The 26,688-nt window shown below is 42.6% G+C and overlaps 1 protein-coding gene and 1 long non-coding RNA gene across 4 annotated transcripts in view; one reads left to right on the plus strand and one right to left on the minus strand.

Annotated features, from left to right (window-relative positions):
* GPC6 (glypican 6) overlaps nucleotides 1–26,688 on the plus strand; it is a 1,111,907-nt gene that overhangs the window by 1,030,968 nt on the left and 54,251 nt on the right. The gene's annotated exons all lie outside the window — the stretch shown is intronic.
* Nucleotides 463–17,869, minus strand: LOC122214192. 3 transcript variants are annotated; one of them, XR_006199783.1, is made up of 5 exons: nucleotides 17,698–17,869; nucleotides 8,611–8,737; nucleotides 6,498–6,650; nucleotides 3,293–3,438; nucleotides 463–589 (listed from the first exon to the last, which is right to left on the minus strand). It is a non-coding gene; the product is annotated as an uncharacterized LOC122214192 (long non-coding RNA). The 3 variants fall into 3 exon arrangements; XR_006199780.1 differs by lacking the exon at nucleotides 17,698–17,869 and adding an exon at nucleotides 9,562–9,689; XR_006199779.1 differs by lacking the exon at nucleotides 17,698–17,869 and adding an exon at nucleotides 9,530–9,689.

Here is a 26,688-nt window from a genome sequence, read left to right on the forward strand (position 1 = left end):
CTAACTGAACTTTGAATTCAGTCCTAATTTAATCAGGGCAAAGGAGTCCCACTCCAAATCTTAGGACAGTATCTGAAAGGAGGAGGTAGAAGCTTTTGCCAGCAAGTAGTAGAAAATGGCAATAGAAAAGCAGAATGAGCAAAGACTTTTTTATTACCGGCATTTAATTGTCTTTCAGATCTAGACTATGTATATTTTAAGTGAGGCTTCGATATTACATTTTGCGAATACTGCTCTTGTCTGACTTGATGTCATGTTTGCTTAGGCAAAGCAATTTTTCTGGTCTTCTCCTTTCTAGGTCAGCCTAGTTGGAGCAAATCAAATTGTTCTGCCTCTCTCTTTCTTTCATACATCATCATTTAAGATCACCAAGAATTTGAGTTCTGGAACCTGCCCTTGTCTCCTTTTACAATATCTGTTTATTTCTGAACAGCATTCATGAAGGAGAACACTTTTCACAGGTTAATCAGAGAAATTGCGCGGGCCGACAGCAACAGCGAACTTATTGATCGCAGTGGAAGTCTCCAGAATGTGTGTTCCATTGGCTTCTGTGTGGAATTACTTGCAAAATCGTGGGGCTCTGATTCGGCTGGAAGAAAAATTACAATATAAATTCACAAATTATTTGTGTGTAATGAGGCAGGAAAACAATGAGTTTGTAAGTTTTATTTTAAGGGATTTTGATGTAAGGAAACTCCCCCACAGCAGCTTGAATTCATTTCAGTGAAGGACACTCATCCTGCACTTGAAAAAGCCTAGCATTTCCTTGGCCCGTTCTTCACAGCTTCTTGAGTGCCAGAGACAAGAGGTAACATGAAACAGCTAGACTAGGTCTGGGAAGAAAACACAAAGGCGGCAAACTGCTTTAATTGATCTCCTCACATAAAGTCCAAAAACCCAGAGGCTATCTTGAGTGCAAGACATGTCCTCCCGAAGATATTTCCAGTTACTCAGGAAAATCAAATCTTCTTTATACAACAGTCTTCAAGGAACAAGAAATATTTCATTAGGATTTTAACAGCGAGGGCTGAAGCAAAGAAAGCCTCCTCCTCTCTTTTGTCAAGATTTCTTGACAAAACAAATAAAAGCCTCCTAACATATTTCCATTAGAAAACAGTTTTGAAGTAAGAAGGAAAATGGACCTTTAGGAATATTTTTTGAAGGGGACTTTGGAGTACTTTGATGGTGATATAACAAAGAAGGCTTGAGTGTGTGTGTGTGTGTGTGTGTGTGGTTATTTTTTAATTGCAATACACTTTGTGTGCCAAGCAGCAACTTGAATGACCCAGAGACTGTTATAGTCACTTATCAAATTATAGTTGAAGCATGATACTTTTGCATAAATGTCTGGGATTCATCACTACTTTTTAAAATTCAAAGGCACCTAGTTGTGAGTGAAATCTGGCCACCAATTTCTAGGTCTTCCTCATCCGTCACATCATGGCTTGCCCTAAACTTTTCCCTTCCACAGAGAAGTTCCACCACTCTCTGCTAGATTAAGCACGGCTGTTGTTGTTATTAATCACAAACATGGGAGTCTGAGTGGCTCAGTCGGTTAGGCGGCTAACTCATGGTTTCAGCTCGGGTCATGATCTCATAGTTTGTGGGTTGTGCAGATGGCACAGAGCCTGCTTGAGGTTCTCTCTCTTCTCCTTCTCTCTCTGCTCCTCCCCTGCGCGCGCGCGCGCGCGCGCACACACACACACACACACACACACACACACACACATACTCTCTCTCTCTCTCTCTCTCTCTCTCTCTCTCAAAATAAATAAGTAAACTTTTTTAAAAGTTTTAAAATATTACAAACAACAACATATAATTTCAAAGATTTCAAATATTCATTGTGATTTTGGCTCTGACACAAAGCCTGTAGGTAGGCTTCTTGGTCTTTACAGAACGTGGCTGGTTCACCTGCAGGCTTCAGCATTCAAGGAGCGCTAAGGCTACAAAAGCTTTTCTGGAAGCCTTTAGGACTAGTCTCAGAGGATGGGCAGAGAAGCGCAAGTGAACGTGGTTTCCACATTGTTGTCAAAGAGCGTGAACACTGGAGCTTCCTGAGCTACAGCCACATAGAAAGATTACAATAAAAAGTCCCAGGGTGAATGCGGGGGAAGCTGATAAGAGACTCAAGTTCTATGAAAGTATTTGGGAAGCATGTAGCTAAATGACGGATGCAAATAACAAAGGGGAATGACAGAGCACAGAGAGGTGAGGGACGCACCACCTCTCAGGACATATTTCTGAGCAGCGTGCACACCTTGTGGCCTTGCGTCCCCACCGAGGACCAACACAGAAAGGCTATTTTTTTTTCTCGAAACATTGAAACCAGACAAGGTAAAAGTACTGGCGGAGGACATGAAAAGCCCAAATTAAGCAGCTGAATCTGATGTGAAAGTGAACAGCATCCAAAATAGACTTAAAAGGGGCGCCTGGGTGGCTCAGTCGGTTAAGCGTCCGACTTCAGCTCAGGTCATGATCTCGCGGTTTGTTGAGTTCGAGCCCCGCATCGGGCTCTGTGCTGACAGCTCGGAGCCTGGAGCCTGCTTCAGATTCTGTGTCTTTCCATCTTAGCCCCTCCCCTGCTCATGCTCTGTGTCTCTCTGTCTCTCAATAATAAATAAACGTTAAAAAAAATTTTTTTTAAATAGACTTAAAAAATTCTCTGGAAGGCGAACACAGAGACGAGCCATGGACAGTAATGTAACTGTAAAATGATCAGTACTTGGAGAGTAGATTTGACTATGGGGAATGACAAGGAGCAGAAGGATCTTGCAGCCATTTGTATCTTCCTCCATCTTGGCCTCTCTCCTTTTAAAAATAAAAAGAGAGGGGCGCCTGGGTGGCTCAGTTGGTTAAGCGTCCGACGTCAGCTCAGGTCAGGTCTGTGAGTTCAAGCCCCGCGTTGGGCTCTGTGCTGACAGCTCACAGCCTGGAGCCTGTTTCAGATTCTGTGTCTCCCTCTCTCTCTGAGCCTCCCCCATTCATCCTCTGTCTCTCTCTGTCTCAAAAAATAAATGTTAAAAAAAATTTTTTTTAATAAAAAGAGAAACAAAGACACAGAAGTTTTAAGATCTGCCCAGTGACGAAGGAGCCAGAACAAGAACCCAGGTTTCTTATTTTGATCCAGGATTTATGTCCACCAAATTGTCCCACCTGCCTGTCTTAGAAAACACAGCATCGTTCCAGACTGAAGCAGGATCTGCTTAACAGCCTATCCTGGTTCAGCGAGTAAGAACGGTCCACACTGTGGAGTGCTTTGGAATAAACAAAAGGTTTCCATGTATTGTACCTGGTTTTTAAAACTTGAAACAACTGGAGGCAGCTGTTTGATGTTTCCCTTGAAGAGACTGCCAGTGCCAGCTTTCTGTTTCCCAAGGGCCTGATGCTATAATCCTCTTGGCGTCTGCGATGTCTCTACTGCCGTCAAAGGTCAAACTAGAGGTACACAGGCATTTTAGTGGGTTTACTGCTATTTTGTCTCTTCTTTGTTACTCACAGTACTTTCATAACATCGTCCCTCTGAAAAAAAAAAGAAGGTAGAGAAAGAAAGAGGGAGGGAGAGAAGGAAGGAAGGGAGGAGAGAAGGAAGGAAGGAAGGAAGGAAGAGAATGTAGGTAGGTAGGAAAGGAAAGAAAGGAAGGGATTTTGTTTTCTGATATGGCTATTTGGGATTCCCACAGCAACTTTGCAGAATTCCATGATGAAGCCTGGAGGAGAGCTTTGCTCACTCAAAGGGAGGTGAAGAAAAGATTTGGGGGGAGGGGTGGGTCTGGATGATCACCACCGTGAGTGTTTCCAGAATGTTAAGTCAACTATCCTCCTAAATTTGCTTTCTGTTACGTTGCTGGGATATTCTCAAAGGCTGCTGACCATGGGGGTTTGGGATTCAAGATCCTCACGTTGTAAGTTTTTCCTATATACAATAGTAGTTTGAGCAAGTAAATTATATTTGATTGAATTGATGATTAGGAGTAAAAGCTATGGCTCTATTGATTTAAAATGATAAGAAACTTTCAGCACATTATTTAAATGCTTGTGGGAATTGTACAAAGTCCCTCCAGGATTACAGACTTTTTGTTATAAGCCTTATTAGATACTTTTGTCTTCCGTGCCCAAATCATTGCATTATCTTGAATTGTGGTCATCAATTTTTTAGCCCTTTTGAGTCACCGTGATGCAGGCAGGACTGTGATTTAGCCGGAAACACCAAAGTCATGTCTGGCTGTGGGCTGGCTCGTGCCAACTCTAAAAACAAGACTGTGTGTTCAGGTAAGTAAAGCAAGACGCAAATGAACTCAGAGGTCTGATCCTTAAAAGTGCTGGCTAAGGCCTCTTTCCTCACCATGAACTTGGACCACCCTCCTCAAGAGGGTCACATGAGGACCCAATGAGACAGCACTGAGCCAAAGTGCAGATTCACCATCACTGCCAGGGAAAAACAATTCAAAACATTTGCTCTCAGGGATCCTTAGGGTTGCAGGTACATTGAAGTCCATCTAGTCCAATACTCTCACTTTTCCAACGAGGACCCTGGCATCCAGAGAGATGATGTGGCTGATTTGAAAACCACATCGGTTTAGGGCTGAGATATTTTTTTGCTTCTCAAACTCCATTAATTCAAGTGATACATCCAGTAATGTGTCCTTCAAAATAACGTCATTCTGGTTGTAGTAAGCCCATATAGAGAATACAGATCCATATGTATTCTAGAATAAAGAAGAGCCACAAAATTACAATCACAAAGAGAAATAAAGTAAAAATGAACGTGTTGAATTCACTGTCACAAAAAAAAGGTGGATCTTTTTTTTTTTCCCTCTTCTCTTTGTAGATGTACTTTTCAGAGAAGTTTTAGGTTCATAGCAAATTTGAATGGAAAGTACAGAGAGGTCCAATATACCCCCTGCCCTGACACACACACAGCCTCCTCCACTGTCAGCATTCCAGAGTGGTGCACCTGGTTTTGTTTTCTTACTGGAGATTTGTCTCCTTGGACCAGTATCTCCCCAAATGCACCCTCCGACACCCCTTAACCACCATTCTACTGTCTGTTGCTCTAAGTTCAACTTTTTGAAATTCTACTCAAAAGTGCGATCGTACAGTATTTGTCTTTGTCTGACATATCTCACTGAACATAATGCCCTCAGAGTCTATCCGTGTTGCTGTAAATGGCAAGATTTCCTTCTTTCCCATGGCTGAATAATATTCCCTTGTGTGTGTGTGCCTATGTGTGTGTGTGTGTGTGTGTGCACATAGTACATCTTCTTTATCCTCTCATCTTTGATAGACACTTAGGTTGTGTCCATATCTTGGCTGTTGGGAATAGTGCTGCAATAAACTTGGGACTAAAGATATCTTTTTGACATCTTTTCATTTCCTTTGGATAAACACCCAGTAGTGGAGTTGCTGGATCATATAGTAGTTCTATTTTTGATTTTTGGTAGTTCTCCAGACTGTTTTCCGTAGGGGCTAAGCCAATATGCATTCACACCAACCATGCACTAGGATTCTCTCTTCTCCAGATCCTTGCCAATGTTCACCCTTCTTGATGACAACCATTCTAACAGATGTAAAGTGATCAGAGTGGTACATTTGTCATAATTGATGAAACTACATTGAGCATCCTTTTCATCCAGGCTGATTTCAAATTAGCTGGAAGGAGGAATCCTACCCAAATGCTCCCATTTTCTAGTGAAAACACAGAGAAAGCACTAGAACCTTGGGTGAGTCCCTCCGATTTTCCTCCTTTAGTTAAAATGGCAGGGCGAGGAGAGCAAAGCAGATGGATGCAAGTAACGAGAAAAGATCTAAGAGCCTTTCCAGCTCACAAACTCCAGCATTCTCTGAGGAATGATGATCGATGAAGTCAGAGTAACTCGTCCCCTCCTCTTATGAAACCATCTAGAAGTGTGTGGGAAAGGAGGGTCCACCTCCAGCTCCCACTGTTATTTCATCAACAATAACTTTCTCAGGGACTTTCACATCGAAATCATGTTTGTACCTTAGCATCTTCCAGCATCCACAAGAGACAGCGAATGTTCTCAGTATATCTCCAGGACTCACATATGCCAAGGCATAGAGAGGAGAATTGTAATGTCTTTCTCCACAAGCATGATGCCATGCCCAATTTTTTTTAAAGTTTATTTATTTATTTTGCGAGAGAGAGAGAGAGAGAGAGAGCTCGTGCGAATCGGGGAGAGGCAGAGAGAGGGGGGGAGAGAGAGAATCCCAAGCAGGCCACATTGTCTGTGCAGAGCCCAATGGGGGGCTCGATCCCATGATCCGTGAGATCATGACCTGAGCCGAAATCAAGAGTCGGGTGCTTAAAAGACTGAGTTCCCCAGGGCCCCCCATGCACAACTTTTTAAATAAGGCCCCACTGCCCCTGCCAGAGCTGGCTGTTTATGGGGCTGTGGTGCCTTTCCCTGTGTCCAAAGAAGTGCTGGAGGCCGGGCCTTTGGAATCTCCTGGACATGATTCGTTACTGAGCATCTCACCGCAGATGTTCTACTCTTCTGTTTTCTGGGCCTCTTTCACCTCTCCTTCCAGAGAAACCTCCGTCTTGCTGTCCGGCGCCCCCACCCTGGGGCTTCATCCTCTGCACACACTGTCCCCATGCGTCCCACAGCTGTGGCTTCGCTCACAGTTTTCTAGGCACAACACAAGAGAAAAGGTGTTTTCATATCACGGCTAATTTACCACAGTCAGGACAAACACAAAAGCAAAACATTCTAAAAATGCCAGGAACCTGGGAGGAAAGTCTGTTTGCTAGGCTGGTGCTTCGCTGTGACCTCAGATCCCTTTCCAAGATTCTCACTGTTACTGTAACACTAGGTGGCCGTATCTTCTGGAAATACAGATGCAAAAGTGCTTGGGTTATTTTCTTTTGTGAGGTGTGTGTGTGTGTGTGTGTGTGTGTGTGTGTGTGTGTGTTTCACCTTATTAACAGGATGTGTACTACCTAGTAAGCAGTGTGTGATCACTACTTATAAAATTGAATCAAAGTGCAAGTTGTTTCACACATTTCTCCCTTCCCTTTAGCTTTGGTGCCTTCTTTTCTTGGAACAAAGGAGGTTAGCGGAGAGGTTTCCTAAATGTGAGAAGTAGGGCCACGTTGGACTCCAGGGGACTTTAAAACCAACTTCTCCATCCAAACATGCTTCCTCATCCCTCCCCACCCCCCGACATTTTGGGGAAAGAAATAGCAAAGGGTTACCTTTTGCCCTTCCTGGAGATAGACTACAAAGCCAGAAGTTAGAGAAAGATGTGTTGCGGCTATCTCAAAGGACCTCTCTGCCCACTAGACCAGCATTTCTGAATATGTAGGACCGGGATCACCTACATCAGAAGCTTTTTTTTAAAAAACAAATTGCTGAGGGCCAACCAAGAGCCACACCAAATCAGCCATGCCGGGCTGAGGGACAACGGATCTGTACATTCAACACACTCTCTAGTGATTCTGATGCTAAAGCTCTGGAGGACCTGCCTTTTTACTCTGCATTCACCACCAAAGAGTCCAATGTATGTTTCCCGGAAGAAGGGTACTCCATTAGATGTGTACGAATGAATTCTTGGCTTGCGTGTGGTAGAACTTACCCTACAGTGAGCTCCCAACAGAGAGAGAAGAATCCTAACTAAGACTTCCTGGCAATTCTAGATTGAAGCTCTGCTTTCTGGCCGTCCCTGCTGCCGGTCTCACTGATGTCACAAACTTCAACCACAGTCTTGTATCACTGCTCCTTTTCCAGAAGCAAATGTAAAGAGAAACACCACACAGCCAGCTGCTGGAAATCTTTCTAGAAAGAGCTTCTATATATATCAAACAGCCTAATAATTCATGAATATTTCTGAACTTCTTTGTCACTTAATCCACATCATATGGTAGCTTCTTGTTCTGGGAAGTGCAAGTGAACTCATTTCAGCCCCTTGCTCTGTGTTCAGTTGAGAAGTGGGGTGGCCTGGTGTGGGAGGGGGCTGCTTGCTGATCTGGGAGTCAGGGCTCTAGCCCCACTGCTTCCTCGGCATCACCGTGTGGCCTTGCATGGCTGACTTCTACTCGTCTGCAAAATGAGGGATGGCTGGACTACAGTGGCTCCACCATCCCCTCCTGGGACACAATCGCAAGCTTCCGTAAGTGTAGAACGTGTGACCCCATTGAACACTGATCAGCAGGGTCCGGATCACACTTGGGAGCTCCTGAGAAAGAACTCTGTGGGGCCAAAAGCCCAGCTGAACGAAGGCTGGCAAGATGCTTCCCACAGAAACTAGAGTCCTCAAAGTTTTATTTATTTTTCAGAACATCTGCCTCATGTCTTTTAGGGCGTGATTCATATTTTTTTGTTGTCCAAAAGGGAGTCCAAGAGGGACAGAGTAAAGAAACCAAATGAAATGACCTCAAGAATATCCCAAAAGAATAGAGGTAGGGGAAAAGTCATGCTTGAATTTAAGCCATTGAAAACATTTGGCAAAACGCAGAGTTCTTCCTGCATGTTCAATGTTGTGAATTTTCACATGAGCTCACATTGTTCCCAGAACCCACCAGACCCTGGCCCCTCACATCCTCTACCTAGAAGGATGAGGCTCCCAGGAGTGAATCTGCACCTCACGTACCCTCTGCAGCTGCCATCTGCTTAGTCTGGGAGCCGTCCAACTCCTCCCATACTTCCTCTTTGAGATAGGATGTCCCAAATTACACAGCCAAGGTCTTCAGCCCAGGGGGGTTTATTCTCCACTGGATCTGCAGAGTGAGAAAATGGATCTGATCTTGAACGACTGTGATTAAACAATTGCATAAATGTCATTGAAATTCGTGTTTTCCCAGGTGAAAATGGCCTTATATTCACAATGTTGGGTTCCACACATTTAGAAGACCCCCCAGAATCCGGAACTGTCCCATAATTTCCCCAAAGTTTTCTTTTTTCTTCTCCTTCTTGACTTAGCTTGGTCTTATTCAAGGTAGAAATCCCTGGGTCAGAAATTTTGCCTAGTCCCATAAATATGACTTTTCCAAGGTCCCAAGAGGCAGAAAGGAAGCCAAATGTGATTACCCAGCCTCTAGGCTTTCATCATGGTGTGATTCCTCAAAGGAGCTGAAGGTAGTGCACATTTCTGAACTTAAATATCCCTTCCAAGAGGCTCTTTGCCCCGTTGCTTTGATGAGGAAAGAAAGAGTCATAAGAGGGATTTTCACACAGGGACAAAGCAATGTGCCGTGCGGCCTGTTTTATCTGTGTTCTCTTGACCAATATGGCTATCACTGTGTGTGAATAAGTTCAACTCCTCTTTCCTCCTCTCCTCCCCTCTCCTCCCCTCCTCCTCTCTGCTGTCATCCTGGAAACTACCTTTGCCTGCTCCCTGCCTATTGACAGTTTTTAAGACCATTTTCAAATATCGGGCAAGCAAAAATGTTACCTCATTTAAAGTCAAGTGCCCTTGGGCAAGCCAGTTAATTTCTCTGAGCCTCTAATTCAGCAACTCTCAATTTTGACTCTACATTAAAGTTACCTGGAGAACTTAAATAAGTACTCACGTCTGGTCCCTATCCCCACAGAATGCTGATACCTTTGGTTTGGGGCTGGACAAGGCTTGGTATTTGGCAGGCTCCCCAAGAGTTTCCAGTGTGTAGCCCACTGCTCTAGGTCCTAAATCTTCAAAGTGAGGTTCTTAGGCCAGCTGTATCAGTCTCACCTGGATGCCTGTTAGAAGTGAAGAGCCTCAGGCCCCATCCCCAGACCTGCCATATCTGAATCTATGTTTCAACAAGACCCCCAGGTGATTCATAGGTACATCATAGTAAGAGAATCGTGGTTCCAAGTCCTTAACATGTCAAAGAGGATAATAATGTTCATGGGGTACTGAGCTCTCTGCCACATGTTTTTCCCCATGTAATCCCAAAAATCTAAAGAGGAGAGACTGTGCCTGTAGGCTCTTAAGACCTTAGCCTGATTCCCAAAGCCCTGGTACGTGAACATGTAGGTTTTCTGGGGAGTAGCAATTATTCCCTTAATGTGGTTTTCTTAAGAGGCTGATTGTTAAATGACTGTGCAAAATGGTCCCACAAGTTTAGTATTTCCATTTGATCTCAGAAATTGGATTTCCCCAAAAAAAATTTAATAAAATTTGCCTTCTTTTTCCATCACATTTTAGTTTAATTCAGGCATTATAAATCAACTCTAGCTGGCAGGCTCATTTGAGGAAAAGCAGTTTTAGGATGGGGATTAGTTAAATTGGTGAAACAGAAGCTGAATGAATTGGGTTCGAGCTGATCGGACAAGTTTGTTTGAAGAGGTCAGCAAACTATGGTCCACAGACCACAACAACATCTCCTCTTTGTAAATAAGGCTTTACTGGAACACAGCCCCGCTCATCCATTTGGGTATCATTCATGCTGCTTTCACACCACCATATTAGCACTACAATACATGACTCCTACAATGGTAGTAGTCACAAGAGAGACCATATGGCCTACAAAGCCCAAAATAACACTGTCCGTGTCCCAAAGCCTATGTTCCACTAGCCTGTCACAGAAAAAATTTGCCTGTTCCTGGTTTAGAGCGACTACTGAGGCCAAGGTTGGGTGTTCACTGGCCATCTGGGCCCACTTGTTTGGCTCTGTGGCCCAGTCTCTGACCCTGTGTAGTCACAGCAAGCCCGGTGGGTTGGGAGGGAGTGGCCAGAGCACCCAGTATAGATTCATCTGCATTCTGGGAACAAACGGGAGCAAAGAGAACATCCTCTTTGCATATGATGTCTGTCAAGTTGGTAGCAGTATTGCTTGAGCTTCTATCTGACATGTCCCCATTATAAGTAAATGTGTTCCAAAATAACGTTGGAAAAGAGCCTAGCAAGAAAACCCTGAGTTAAACACAGAAATGCAAGATTTCTAGTCAAGGCGGAAAGCAAGAATCTTTACCTAGGAAAAGTGAAAGGTAAACTAATTTATTTCCAGGCTATCTCAAGCAGGAAATTCCTTCCTCTGGAGAGGTTTCAAGTGCTTAGAACATAGACATTAACCGAAATTTGGATTATTTCAAAGAGTTCCTAAAACAAAAGTATATACTCTTTTCTATTTTTTTTTTTTCTCTTCAATAGGCTATGGAGAAATCAAAAGTCACTTCAGATTTGATTTCAGCTCTCAGCCTGAGAACCACTAACTGCTGACTATGTAGCAGTGATGTTTTGTGTGATAAGAATTAAAAGAAAGATGGATAGAGGTAGGCAGAAAGAATCTCCCCAAACGTCGGTCCTTGAAACTGGATGTTCCTTTGGCTATATTTCATATTTCTGAATTTGATATTTTTTCTCTGATAATTCCTCTGAGTTTGGGTCCCTTTTTTCATCCAAGTTGGGCTTCTGTGTCTTCCAGTAGGTGCTTTGAGGCCAAGAAGCTGGCCATCAGGGGACCTAATGAGGCCCATGGATAGCAGCTGGATTGAACTGAAGTATAGCAATTAGCTTTTGCCTAATTTCATCCAAATGGTGTTTCTAGATCTGCAACGGTTGATACGTAGTGAAAGTTCCAAGTGGGGGGGAAAGAAAAAAAGAGCAAGAGAAAGATACTAACAGTCGTGGGTCTAACAGATTGTTCTAATTATATTCTCACGGTTTCATTTTGCAAGTTTTGATCAAAATGAAAGATTTGAAGTCTTTGCATAATCTCTCTGTACATACTTTGTGCTGCCAGTTTACTCTCTCTGGCACGGGGCTGGCTCAGCTGTTGGTCTCTGGCATAGGGATACCGAAATGTGGCCGATGCCGCCTTCAGAGCAGAACTAGAAATGTGTGGTTTAAAGCTATATAATGGCTTGAGAGGAATGATGATGCCCTTTTGTCAAATTATTGTAACAAGATTATTTTCCCAAAGGATTTTTTAGTACTCTGGAATTATATATATATATAAATATATTTATATATATATATATATATTTAGGGAGAGAGAGAGAGAATCCATTTGGTGGTTCTGACTAAATTGACCAGTAATGAGTTTTGCTATGAGTAAATTTGATGTCAGGAGTTTGCTAGAGAAGTAACAGATGTGAAGATCTCTGTTTACAGGAAAGACACTTTTCTTTTGGCCACTGCATGTGAGTTATGGGAGAGGTTAACATTTTCTTTTCTCTGTATGTTTACATCGAGGTTCTGGAAATCATTGAGAGGAGATGACAAGAGTACAAGACAAGATATTCCCCGGGGCAATAGATGAGGGATTTAGGGATGAAATTGGTCTGTGCATCAGGAATGGAAAAGATCCCAGGCTCTTCATATGCTTTATGAATTAATATCTGTATCCACTACCTTCTTCATATAGTGCTGAGCCGGAAAGTCTTCTGAGCCACTGAAGTTAGCTGTAAAGTACTCACGACCTCCCTTAATGTTTTTTGCTATATCCTTCTTTTACTTTATTTATAAGTTTGAAATTTTAGGTAATCAGTTTCTTGGCTCGCTTTTTGCCCTTTCCCAGATTTTGCAATACCTGCAGTCCTGGCCATAAATCTCGTTTAAGACCAATACTGTACAGGATCTCGTCAGCATCTGACCGTGCTGGCTCTGAGACCCAATCCTGAGATTCTGAGTCGGTCACCAGAACCGCAGCCTGACAAGTTTTGGGGGTTCGCCCCTTGTCAAACTAGGATAAACCCAATTTTAGAATCTGGGCAGGCTCTGTCCCTTCCTGGTGGATCCCAAAAGGAAACCAGTCACGTGGACTGCAATTCACTTCTTGTATTCCCCTGAGAAGTTGTGGCCAATAATAGTAAATGAAATCTGTGAGTTGTTGTACAGTTTGCAAATGCACTTGGACTAATCTTCCTTAATCTTTGCAGTAACTCAACAAGTGAGGTATTATCTTCTTGATTTTACCAATTCAGGAAGTTGAAGTCCACAGAAATTAAGTAAGCTTCCCTGTGATTTCACAGTTAAGTAGCAGCGATAGGATTCAGATGCAGATCCTCTGACCCCAAATACCATTCCTTTCCCACTGCAATAAACCACCTACGTATTAACCGGCAAATGAAGACAGCCAGTAAAGCAGAAATCTAATGAGTGATTAAGAAGCTCATGTAACTGCAGAACCAAAGGAAGAGAAGGTGTTCAGATGGTGGGAAAGGAGAATGAGTGTGCAGGAAACAAAGAAGCAGAGAGAAAAGTCATTTTTAAAAAAGATGAAATCACAACTATGAGTCAAGTTCCTTATAGAAAAGCCCAGCCTCTCTCCTGTTTTCCAAACATTCCACACATTGCCTTGATCAAGACTTGGAAAGACTTGTTGAAACTAAAAAAGTATAGAGTATCTTCTATGGTTTCTTCTGTTTTGTTTTTATTACTTATCAAGGGCTGGAGAGTCAGTATGTTCTATTTTGCTGGCAAATCTGTCACAACTACTTGAGTCTGTCATTCTTGCATGAAAGCAGCCATAGCTAATATGTAAATGAATGGGCATGGCTGTGTGCCAGTGAAATTTATTTACAGAAACAGTAGCCAACTGGAAAACCCAGCTTGCTGGCCCTTGCCTTAAAACAATAGCTTCCAACCCATGTTGAAACATGACTGCACGTTACAATCCCCTCAGAAACAGTAAAAAATACTAATGCCCCCACGTCCTTCCCTACAATAGCTGAATCGTTCTGAAGTGAGATCCAGGCATCGATATATATTTCTAAAGCCTCCCAGAAATTCTGGTGTCAAAGCAAGATGAGGGCCACTGACCTAGATTCTAAGACAGTGGTTCTCAAAGTACAGTCCCCAGGAAGGACAGCAACTTCAGCATCCCCCGGGAACTTGTTGGGAATCAAATTCTCAAGCCCAACTCCAGACCTTCCAAATCTGAAAGTCAGGGAATGGGGCCTGGAATCTGCATGTTAACAAGCCCCTCAGGTGGTTCTGAAGTACAATCAAGTTTGAGAACCACAGGTCTAGGGCCTAGAGAGTAAGCATTCAGCCCCAGGGCTCTTCCCTCATGGGTAAATTAGGTATTAAGTTCTAGAGCCAGCACCAAATTTGCATCAAAAATGCAGCTTCAAGCCCCCTTCTGACTGTTAGTATACCCCCCTGAGCCTCAGAGTCTCCCTGTTGGGAAAAGAGTAACGTATCATCTATACCTCTATGGTGTGTATGGTGGTTAAGTGATTATCAAGCACCCCACATAGGAAACCATTAACTACAGTTGAGCTGAGATTGAAGGATATGCTGGTTTCCATGGGCTTGGTCCATGGTTCTTGGTCGAGGAGGCTGCAGTGGCCCAAAGGGTTACCATGAAGCATAATCTAGAAAGTGGTCTATCCTTCCAGCCTTTTGGTGATTCTGCTTTCTGAACTACAATGAAGCCCCGAAGAAAGGAAAACAGGACAGGAGTAATGCACCTATGTAGTCAAGGGGATGAAGGAGGCACTATCTCAGGAAAGCCAGGAAGACAGCTAGAATTAAGGCTGATAGGATGTGCTCAAGGCACACATACCCTTGTATAAAGTAAGCAAAGTGAACAATGAATCCTCCCAGAGATATTTTTCCAGCATTCTCAGAGCCACACCGCTTGCTACACCTTGACATATGTTACCTGTCAAAAAGTAGCACCGACTACAATCACAACCGTATTCAAAAACGTCTAGACACCTTTATGAAGAACATACATAATTTGTTCCTAAGACAAACTGGGATGCTTTGGAGGTAAATTTATAGTCCTGTAGGTTTGACATCTAAGAGGATAAACATTTGACATAAAGTATCCCTTAGAACCTCTTTTAGAATATAATGTCCTAAAAGAGTCAGGATCTAACACAGTGTGGTGATTCTTGAGTTCTTGTGAGACCGAAACCAAGAAATGTCTCAGGACATCTGCTGTTTTAGGAATGTGTGGATTGAACTGAATAGTCCCAACATAAAGACTCTTCAGAAATCAACCATCTTGTACAGTCTCTAGAGTTACTCTCTGAACTTCAGGGAAAATATCGATGCCAAAATCAACACCACTATTAAAACTCCCCCATCTTGCCTTCCTGTCTAAGTGCAAGACCCAGCTCTCTCAGATGTTATTTTATTTTCTTTCTTTCTTTCTTTCTTTTTCTTTTTTTTTTTTTTTTTTGGTTCATCTGCAGCATAAACGATGAGGAAAGGCAAGGTCAGCGAGAGGTTTATTCTTCTTTACTTGGACAAAGGCTTGGGAAGTGTTGTTTAGACATTTTCTTATGTAGATTAGATATTAACTTTTAGTAGTAAAATGCCCTGAGAAGCATTTTGCTGGGAGATGCTGGGAAAATTTGAAGTGGGTTAAAATGAGCCATGATACACCAGACCTGCAGGTGTGGCACCTGGAGTCCAATGAGGGGGGATTACCTCCTATGTTTCCCTTCCAGCCTTGCTAAGATTTCCTAACCCCAGAGGACACATCCAGACTGCTTTTCTCAGGGCAGCGTAACTGCCTAGTACATAGATCAGTTGAAATATGAACCAAGGAGGGTGTGAACTGGCTCAAAATATGCTGATTTCCAGATGTTCTTAGATTCTCTCAAACCCTGATTGCCCCCAAAGACCATCCTGAGTTGGTGGATGGCAGTGATTACTCATATTTCTTTTCCATGATCAAGGCAATAATTTTAAAGCCCCGCAGTCTTCTCATGAGCCTATGTCTGGGTCTTGTCTAGGTCATATATTACTTCTCAGTATGAAAATTGCAGAGTCTCACTGGATTGGGCTGTAAAATATCTGCACACTGATGCTGGTTTTTTGATTTGTTGCTCTTCCCAGGATGGAAAAGTTCTCAGAAATCTGAATGAAGGGCTGGTGTTTTATATAGTGACCTTCCGTGAAAGAAAGGTCATGAAATGTCTCCTTTCTCTGCCACAAAAATCAGGAAACAAGGAGAACCGTTATGAACGTGTTTCAGGGAAATAAAAAAAAAAATATCTAAAAGCAGTGAATTTGAGTTTACACGGGAAAAAAAAATATTTGCAAAGCATGCTTAGAACTGACGTTATTATTGCATTCTAAAATCTCACTGACTTGGGAATTAAAAAAGAAATCCACCGTGTGAAAAAGTTGAGATCACAAATGCTAAAACTCTGGGAGGTTCTTTTGAGTCTGTTTATCTGATAGCTGGGTTAAATAAAGGCTCATAAAAACCGTTATGAAGGGCAGTCTTCCACCTGTTTATGGAATGAAATAAAAGTCTATCACCAGACAGGTAGCACCATGAGGAGAAAAGAATTTTTACCCTTTCTACTTCCACCCTGTTCAGAGACACATTTGTGGCCACCTACCTCACCGTCCCATTAGCCTTTGAGCTGACATATTTCCTCCCAGTACCTTATGAGAAGAAATACGACAACTCTCCAGTTGCATGGGAGAAAGGAAAAAGAATTTGATCTCAGTTCCTATGAGAGCTCTCACCCACAAAGGAAGTGATCTTAGTGTCTCAGAGTCTTTGCTTTCCCAATTTGTAAGATGAAGTTAATAATATCTGATGGGGAGAGGTTAAGTGTTTCATCTCAGTTCACACCTGGTTAGAAGCAGAGTGGGGACTTGAACCTGGCTTGGGCCGTAACAGAGCGCGTTTGATCCATGGTATTGATATCTGATGAGTAAAGGGGATGGGACACAGAAAACCCTCACAACTGGGCCTTATACACAGTGAGCTCTCTGTACAAACCTGTTCCCATTTTCTTTTCTCTTATTCCCTGTGCCTTATGCCATGTTACCCCTGTCTCCTGAAGCACATGATGCATTCTGTGACCTTCGATGGCACACACTAAGTATGGACATAGGTGATTCATGTGCCTTTAATGCTTTCTGGCCCAATTATTGCTACTGTGTCCTTTTATTTGTTTACCTGTCATCCTTGCATTGCAATGGATTTCATTTCATGCCGCCATATAGTGTTGTGCTTGCAGTTCTTCATTAACAATGATCATTTTAAAAGATAAAAATCATAGGGGCACCTGGGTGGCTCAGTCGGTTAAGCGTCCGACTTCGGCTCGGGTCATGATCTCGCGGTTCGTGAGTTCAAGCCCCGCATCGGGCTCTGTGCTGACAGCTCAGAGCCTGGAGCCTGTTTCGGATTCTGTGTCTCCCTCTCTCTCTCAGACCCTCCCCCGTTCATGCTATCTCAAAAATAAATAAACGTTAAAAAAAAAATTAAAAAAAAAAAAAAGATAAAAATCATAGATAGATGATCAATTTTCACTTACGGATCAGGAATTTGAAAAATAATCCCAGCACCCTCAGGGGAAGATTTCACGTACAGATTGCTAATCTGCCTCCGGCTACAGCTGACACCAAGGAGTTTGGGGGAAGAGAACAAAATGCAAAGGAGGACTGAGAGCCAGGAGCAGAGCGAGCCAATGCCGCTTGCTAGAACTATCTTTCCTGAGCATAAATTGACAGCTACTCTGCCCATCTGCTTCCCTTTACCTGAGGTTAGATTTATTGGGCCCACAAGATGCTGTTTTTAGCTACTCTTGGTCCTGGGATTTCCTGGCCATCCATGTTCCAGAGCCTCCAGGTGCCCCATAATGACATCACTGAACCCCACCACGGTGTGCTCAAAGGAAGTCATATGGCGGTAGCCAGCCTCTACTGAGAACTAACACGTGCCTGTTTTCATTCCTTTAATCCACATAACAACCCAAAATTTTATGGATGAGGAAATGGAATCACAGAGTGGCCAGAAGAAATTCCACCAGATTTAGAAGTCTGTAATAAACTCACGTAAAACGCCTTGAGGAGAGCCCAGCCAGGAAGTGATTTCCATATTACACACTTGAGGTTGATTTAGGGACTGAGTCACAGTGGGAGACAGCTGATGTTTCAGAAATGTTTTGACCCTAATATTTAACTGGTTAACCTTCTGTCTTGCCATTGCCCTTAGCTTAGGAGAGCGTAAGGCCATGATCTCCATTTTGAAATGAGGCATTGTGCTCTAACCATTGACCCAGCTGGGCAAACCCTGCATCATAATTAAATGCTGTTGTTACCATGGGCATAGACTTCATAGACTGCAGGGGTATTATTTTAGGAGTTTTCTTTCCTAATCACTCACTTCCTAACACTTGCTGTCATTCACGTATCCTCACAGTGTAACTTATCTCTGTGACTACTCTCTCAGGGCCTGTGATAGTCAATCATGGCTACAACCTCAAGAAATTTACTGCTCAGGGAAAAATAAGCTAAATGTGAATATTTTGCAACTTAGGGTCAGTGTTTTACTGGAACCATGAGAACAGGAATGCATGAAAAAAGATCCAAAGGGTGGAAGAGTGATGCTCTTAGCTGGTCCAAGTAGTGAAATAAAAGTGTGCTGGTATGGAATGAAATCCTAGTGCTTGTACTCTACACTTTCTAAGAAAGACCTAGGGAAATTATGATCTGCCTAACTTCTAAGGTTGCAAAGCCAAATGACAGAAATCATGAGAAACTTCTCATTTTTCCTTAAGATGATACCAACTCACCTTAAAGGTGTCGAAAGAGCAAAGAACTGGCTAAATGGCACCCAGGGGCAGGGGCAGCAGAGCAAGAGTATGAATCAAGCTGGAAGTCATGGTAATAGGAGGATCTGGGCTCTGGAGGAAATCGTTTTAATTGTGAAGTGTTCTCGCACGTGCTGCTAGAAACTCATAGGAGAATTTTATAATTATTTTACATATTTTATAATACCAAGAAGAAAACTCGGAAAATTAGACTGTATTGCCACTTTAATTCAAACTGATCAATGATCGTGCAAGATATAGACATCTGTCTTCCTAAATCATGAATTCTTTTCAACTCTTATGTAATGACTGCACCATTCATTCATGGGTTTCTTACAGTCATGTATCAACAGTTTCAACAGTCATGTATGTGCCATGATCTGGCAGGTGATTGCCACATAACAAACAATCGACCCAAGTTTCACTTTTTATACCAATTTTCAAAACATAATAGAAAAATCTTTGCTGGTCATCCCAGTAGGCAGAGTTTTAACATAAGTGATGTGTCTGTGTAGATAAAACTCCTACGTTGCACTTAGCATTGCTATATATCTTCGAACTTCTTTAATTCACAATGTTTTTTAACTTTACTCTTTAAGGGGACTCACTGAAGATTTTTCAGTAGAGTCATGCTCTAGAAAATTCCTCTGGCAGAATGTTGGAAGGGACTAGGACGTGGACCGGGAGGAGGCTCATTCGTTGTAAAGGTTGTTTGTTTGTGGCTCAAAGAAGAGACTCAGAAGGGCTGCTGGGGCTTAAGACACAATCAGGAGGGTGGAGAGGGATCCAGACAGAGCAAAGAATGAGATAAGTAAGTATGCAAGAGGAGTCAAAGATGAGTGAAGTTTGCTGCTAAGAACGTCACACACTTACAACAAGGGGAGAGACAGCAGATAGGAGGGCCAGGTAGTATGAGCAGTGAGGTTCTGAGGGAAGGAGAGAGGGCAGAGAAGAAATGGTTTTCCCATCAAGAGGGAGAAGAAGATGGGAACTGAGTGGAAGGACAGGATTTGATGGCCCGGAGACCTCCAGGCAAGTTAACCAGCCTTGGGTCTTCTTTCATGAACTCTCTGGTCTCAAGTGAGGATTTTGCCTACTCCCTTGATAGGCTGAGGGTCTGATTCTAAGCCTCAGAATCTCTGGGAGTGAACTTCTCATCCAGTGTTGGCCTGACATCCCGCATGTCAACCTAGGTCAGGATTACTCGTTCACTGCTGAGCATGCAGCATGCTTGTTAGCTGTGCCACTACAGACAACATAGCAACCGAGAAAAAAACACATCCCCCAATTTCCAAAGAATTAGAAAAGAAAAGAAAAGTCCAAAGGAAGGTCATAGAGCTGAAGTCAAGATCATTGCCCACCTACAGTTATGTTTCTGCAAATAAAAGACCGAAATTCTAGAGGTATCACACAACTGTTGGACCTTTGAGAGTTTTTCTTTCTTTAGAAAGCTATGAAATTACATTCATCCTGAACACCTCCAAAGGCATGTATACATTGTGATCTATACATGTGCCTGCATCACATATATGTGCAAACACGTAGATCACTGTGTAGATAGAACCAAAGAATAGTTCTGTGCAAATGGAAGACTTTTTGCAGTGCCACTGTACTCACAGTGTACCACTGTGTAAGATTTATCTCTTAAGGTTCAATTATAAATATTAACAGTTTGATAAATGGAGAGGAAGAAAGCCCTGGTTTCTTTTGGTTCACAATGAAAACTGTGAAAAGGATTACCAGGTGTGCAAATATTTGCGATAAAGGATTTTAATGCACGCCCCTTGCTAACATAACTAAATACTATTTAAAGAGATGTCTCTGGCCTCATTATTCATGGACATTTTTGGAAAACAATGGGGAAAAGTGCAACACTGATGTATCTTCTGTTATGAACTCTTGCTTTTTAGGTATCCTTTGTAAAATAAGAGAGCAAATCCTTTCCAAAGGCACAGGGTACCATTATTTAATGACTAAATAAAATAATAGCTAATAGCTTATATTTATTGAATGTTTACTGTCTCCCAGACTCTCCCGTACTAACAGGTTCTGTAGTTATCCCCTCTGTGCACATGAGAAAACTCATCGGAAGTGTTGTTCTCAACTCAGGCTAGCAGTAGTTTCCTTTGCCCTCTTCACTTGCTCCCAAATGTTGCTCTTAACGCTGTGTTAAAGGTTGTTACCATGCTAAAAGGTATCTCATCAAGATGAATCTTAAGCTCTTATTGGATTGGGTCTGCTGTCAAACAAAATGGCGGGAGGCCTTTTGAAAATTCAAGGGAAAATATCTTTTATAATTTGAGTAGACCTTAGAGCAATTTGAAAGATGAGGAAGGGTTACAATGACATAGGATTCCCCTGAATGAGGTTTCAGTTCATGGACCTACAGTAAAGAATGGTATTAATAATGCATCAAGACTGACCCTGGAAATGGTTTTATGCACCACATTATAAAACGGAGTTGAAGGTAAATAGCAATTATCTAATGTAGAAAATATCTGGGAATTAGTAACAAGACACTGATCATTTGGGGGAAGTTAAAGTGGTAATACAAAACAGGGTTTCTCAAAGTAGGGTTCCCAGATCACCTGCATCCAAATCACTTCAGTTCTGTTAAAATGTAGATCATGGCCCCATCACAGACTTTCTGCATCAAAATACGCCTTTTCCAATAAACACCCAGTGCTCATTCTCACTTAAATCTGACAGATACTTCCCTAAAATATGAACTAGCACCTTGAGAAACTTATTTGTTTCATCCCAGTAGATGAAAATACACTCTTTTTTTGTTATTTCATATAAGACATGTTGTGGATTGAATTGTGTCCCCCAGAAAGATAGACTGAGTTCCTAACCCCCACTACCTGTGAATGAGGTCTTACTTGGAACTAAAGTCTTTACAGATAAAACCAAGTGAGGATGAAGTCACGATGGAGTAGGGTGGGCCCTAAATCCAGTATAACTGGTGACCTTGTACGATGAGAACTTGAACCGACAAACGTAGGAGAGCTACACACAGAGGGGGAGGCCATGCGAAGACAGGCAGAGGTTGGTGCCGTGTCACTGTAAGCCAAGGGGTGCAAATGATTCCTGGCAAGTACCAGAAGCTAGGAAAGAGGCATGAAGCAGTGCCTTGCTCTGAACTTCTGGAAGGAGCCAACCCTGTCCATACCTTGATTTTGAGACTTCCGGCCTCCAGACTGTGAGAGAATAGGTATCGTGTCATAAGTCATCCAGTCATGGTACTTGGCCAGCAGCCCTAGGAAACTGTACAGGCCCCAAGCTAGGAACTGGGGGGTGAGGAATCCCTTCTTCACCTCCACCTTCAAGGCCCCTTGTACCCTCCCCTCCTGGGTCAGCACCTCAGTCAGGGGCCATTTCTGCTGCCCTTGACTTCCTCCTGCTTCCTCCTCCCGAATTTCCTTTGAGGCTGTTCTCATTCCGGGACAGTCAGCTCCGCCTCGAATACCTGGAAGAGGATGATCCCTGGGTTTGGAGTCAGTTTTGCCTGCCACTCTCTGAGCAGAGACTTGAGGGATTTCATAACTCACTGGATGGCCAATGTCACCCTGAAGTATGAAGTTTTTAAAAATGAAACTTGAAAACATGTCTGAGAATCCCGTGCTCTGCCAGAACTGATTAAAAGTGGGAAAAGCAGAGAATAAAGTAACACAGAAGTGATCCTTGTCATTTTCGCCAGATTACATTTCCTCCGTGGAGCGACTGACACATCTGTCACTCTGGGACCATCCACTTATAGGGCAGGCCTAGTGAAGGTCATTTTGGTTTTTATTGATTCTATGGCTCTGGCAATACTCATAAGGATTTACAGTATTTAACCCATCAGGAGGAGCCGTGAACTATAAATGGCTTCCCGTTTACCCGGAGAGCCTGCCGCGTTATAAGTGACACCATCTATGTGGTCCCCTTCACAACTCTCTCTAATGAAAGCCTGCGGCCTCTGCCTCGGCACAAAGGAGCGTGGCCCCGCGCTTCACGGAGCTGATCCCTGCTCGGGCTCCGGATCCTCACAGGCTTGTTCAGCTTCCTAAGTAGAGTAATCCAGACACAGGGAGATATGAAAAACCGAATTAAGAGACCCTTGCCATTCATTTGATCTGTCAGCGTCCCCCATGACCAAAACTGGGAGTAAGAAAATGGAAGTTGAAGACCATGAAATAGGGAAAATAGAACATTAAGAATAGGATTTGGTGACTTGTGAAGTGTTCTCACATGTGTTACAAGACGCTCGGGACAGCACAGTGAATCTTTATCTGTGGAAAAGTAAGTGAAGGAATGAAATGAATGGAGAGGATTAGTTTTTACATGAAACATGACACCGTTGTTATTTTGACTGAGAACGTTTCATCCTTGGAATGGAATTGAGGAAGGTTGAAATACGTGGCTAGTGTTCGTTGATGGTGTTCTCACACGCCCACGTGAACGCACTACCAAAACCGAGCCTGAGGCCAAAGAAAAGAAATCCACAGCTATCGATCCTGTCTTCATTTAGAATTTTGATATTTTATTCATCACAGAATATTGTGCTTTCATTTTTAAAATATTGTGTTACAATATTTTTTCTTTGCGCTACTGAAATTTTAAGTGCACCCCCTCCCCTTAAATTTTGCACCTGCAACAAGGGCCTTATGGCTTTACCCTAGGCCCCAGCTCAGTGAGAACCTGTAGAAGGTTTTAAAATGTTTTGTTAAGAGGAGCGTGTGCAGGTTCAGGTGTTCACTCACACTGGCGTTAAAGGAAGAGTCCCGCAGAGCAAGGGGAGCAGTCTTTTGGACGAACCTCAGTGAAGCAGGAATCTCTAGGAGGCCGACTTCGCGTCGCAAGGGGAATGATTTTCAATCCACAGACTTCCCTTGTCCCGGCATCTTTGACTTTAAAGAGGTTGAGTGCGGTTCTTAATGCTGGTTTGCCAATTGGTCCACACAAAATCATCCAAAAACTTCATGGTTCTCATAGTTACACTCTCCGTGACTATTGATCACGGCGCTAAAATCAGTCAGGCTGTGTCTGCAGGGAGTGTCAGCGCTAAACTAGATGTCTTCCCAGGAATATTGGGGCCCCACTTATACAGAGCCATTATTTCGTGTTTGGTCACTTACGTTGCCTAGAACCTTACTCATCCCTCTCTTTGTCTATATGCCCTGAACCTTACTCAACCCTTTGTCTATATATATATATATATGTCCCGATTCTAGGATGCAAACATCCCTTCATAAGGATAGGAATTCTGCTTACGAAAAGCATTCCAGGGGCGCCTGGGTGGCTCAGTTGGTTGAGCTGCCAACTTTGGCTCAGGTCATGATCTCACGGTTTGTGGGTTCAAGCCCCGTGGGATCCTTTGTCCCCCTCTCTCTGTCCCACCCCAGCTCATGTTCTCTCTCTCTCTCTTTCAAAAATAAAAAAAGAAAGAAAGAAAAGCATTCCATATAGTGGAAGCACATGGTACATATTCAGTATATTCTGAATTTATAAATGAGTTCACTGTACATTCCTCTGCTTTAGTTTTCTCTTTTGTTGAACTAAATTTGTTCTCATTTTGTCCTAAACTCTCAGAACATTCCAAGGAATTTCCTTTTTTGGAAAAATGTAGGCTCCTAGCAGTCAAGCCGGGCTGGATGTGAAGTTAAAGTATTCTTAAATTAGCACTGGTATTATTACATTTATAAAGAAAATATGTTAACTGGTCTATATTTATAGAATCTCAAAAACATATTAACTGGTCTATACTTACAGAATCTTAAATGTTTGAAGTAGATGATAGAATTCACCGTATTTCTCAATTTAGAATCTGCTACTGAAAAGCACTTAGTAAAATTATTCAGTCTGTCATCCTTTCATGTCTAAGAAAACACCCTCAGGTCAATCTTTTTCATCCTTCTTAGGCTGACACCAAGTAATAAGATTCTTTTTTCTAATAGTATCTACTACAGGGCTGTGCTCCCTACTTTAAGAAAGCTGATATCAAGAAATCTGATTTTTCTGAGGGAAAAAAGTCACACTTGCTTCGCAAAAGAATTTTATTTAAATAGCAAGCTCCCTCTGAGTACCTAAAATGGGATTCAGTTTACCAAAACATGACTGGTGCATAGCAGAGAACGTCCTGTTCACCTACTTTTATTTAGGGCTCCTCGGTTTCTGCACTTTGAGAGAGCATGCCCACTGCAAATTTACTGTCCTTATCTAAAAGGCAGATGATGGAGAGAGCCAAAGCATAAGAGACTCTTAAAAACTGGGAACAAACTGAGGGTTGATGGGGGGTGGGAGGGAGGGGAGGGTGGGTGATGGGTATTGAGGAGGGCACCTTTTGGGATGAGCACTGGGTGTTGTATGGAAACCAATTTGACAATACATTTCATATATTGAAAAAATAATAATAAAAGGCAGATGATGCCATCTACATGTTTAATGAGACACACCTGTCTCTCATTATGTTTGCTATGTGTTTAGACTGATCCAGCCCTGGGGTTCAAGAGGGTCCTCTAAGAAAGCCATCCAACTGTCTTGAGACCCTCAACCTGTCAAAACTGCACACGACAAGTGGTTGATATTATTATTATTTTGCTGGCGGGCCCTGCGTCAGTGTCCAAGGGCTGCCAGAACAAACTAGACAAACTGGGTGGCTTCAAACAACATAAGTCTATGGTCTTACAGTTCTGGAGGCTAGAAGTCTGAAGTGGAGGCATTGGCAGACCCATGCTATCTATGAACGCTCCAGGGGAGAATCTGTTCCGTGTCTTTCTCTTAGCTTCTAGGGCTGCCTGCAAGCCTTGGCATTCCTTGGCTTATAGGTGCATCACTTCAATCTCTGCCTCCACCATCTTCCTGCGTGTCTGAATGATGATCGCTTTCTCCTCCCTGTTTGTCTCTCTTCCCCTCTTCTTCTGAGGACACCAGTCATACTGGATTAAGAGCCCTCCCTACCACAGTGTAACTCAATCTTACCTAATTACATCTGCAAAGACCCTATTTCCAAACAAGGCCACGTGCCTCAGCATGTCCTGATCCAGGGATGAGGACATCAAACGTATGGTTTTTGTTGTTGCTGTTTTGTTTTGTTTTTGTGGGATGGTACATTATGCTTTTTTAAAATTCTTTTATTGAAGTACAGTTCACACACAGTGTTACATTAGTTTCAGATGTACAACATAGTGATTCCACAAATCTATATGTTATGCTGTGCTCACCACAAGTGTGGCCATCATCTGTCACCACACTACACTATCACAATACCATTGAGTACATTCCCTATGCTGTACCTTTCATCCCTATGACTTATTCATTCCGTGACTGGAAGCCTGTACCCCCCACCCCCCTTTATCCAATGTTCCCATTCCCCCCATCCCTTTGTCCTCTGCCAACCATCAGGTTGTTCTCTGTATTTATGACTCTTTTTCTGCTTTGTTGTTTGTTTGTGTCATTGCTCATCTGTTTTAGTTTTTAGGTTCCACATGTAAGTGAAATCATATGGTGTTTGTCTTTCTCTATCTGGCTTATTCCAGGTAGCATAATACCTTCTGTGTCCATTCATGTTGCTGCAAATGGCAGGATCTTGTCCTTTTCCGTGGCTGAGTAATATTCCATTATATGTATTTATCCATTCATCTATCAATAGACACTTGGGTTGCTTCTGTATCTTGGCTATTGTAGATAATGCTGCAATAAACATAGCCGTGCATGTATCTTTTTGAATTAGTGTTTTCATTTTCTTTGGGTAAATACTCAGTAATGGAATTACTGGATCATATGGTAGTTCTCTTCTTAACTTTTTGAGAATATCCATACCGTTTTCCACAGTGGCTACACCAATTCACATTCCCACCCACAGTGCACGAGGCTTTCTTTTTCTCCACATTCTTGCTAACACTTGTTATTTCATGTCTTTTTGATACTAACCATTCTGACACGTGTAAGCTAATACCTCACTGTGGTTTTGATTTGCATTTCCATGAAGATTGGTAATGGTTTCATGTGTCTATTACCCCTGTATATGTCTTCTTTGGAAAAATGTCTATTTAGGTCCTCTGCCCATTGCCGAATCAGATTATTTGTTTTCTGGTGTTGAGTTGTATGAGTTCCTTATATATTTTGGATATTAACCCTTATCAGATATATCATTTGCAAATATCTTCTCCCATTCCACAGGTTGCCCTTTCATTTTGTTAATGATTTCCTTCACTATGCAAAAGCTTTGTATTTTGGTGTAGTCCCAGTT

This window comes from Panthera leo, chromosome A1, assembly GCF_018350215.1.
Source record: "Panthera leo isolate Ple1 chromosome A1, P.leo_Ple1_pat1.1, whole genome shotgun sequence".
Classification (NCBI taxonomy): Eukaryota; Metazoa; Chordata; class Mammalia; order Carnivora; family Felidae; genus Panthera; species Panthera leo.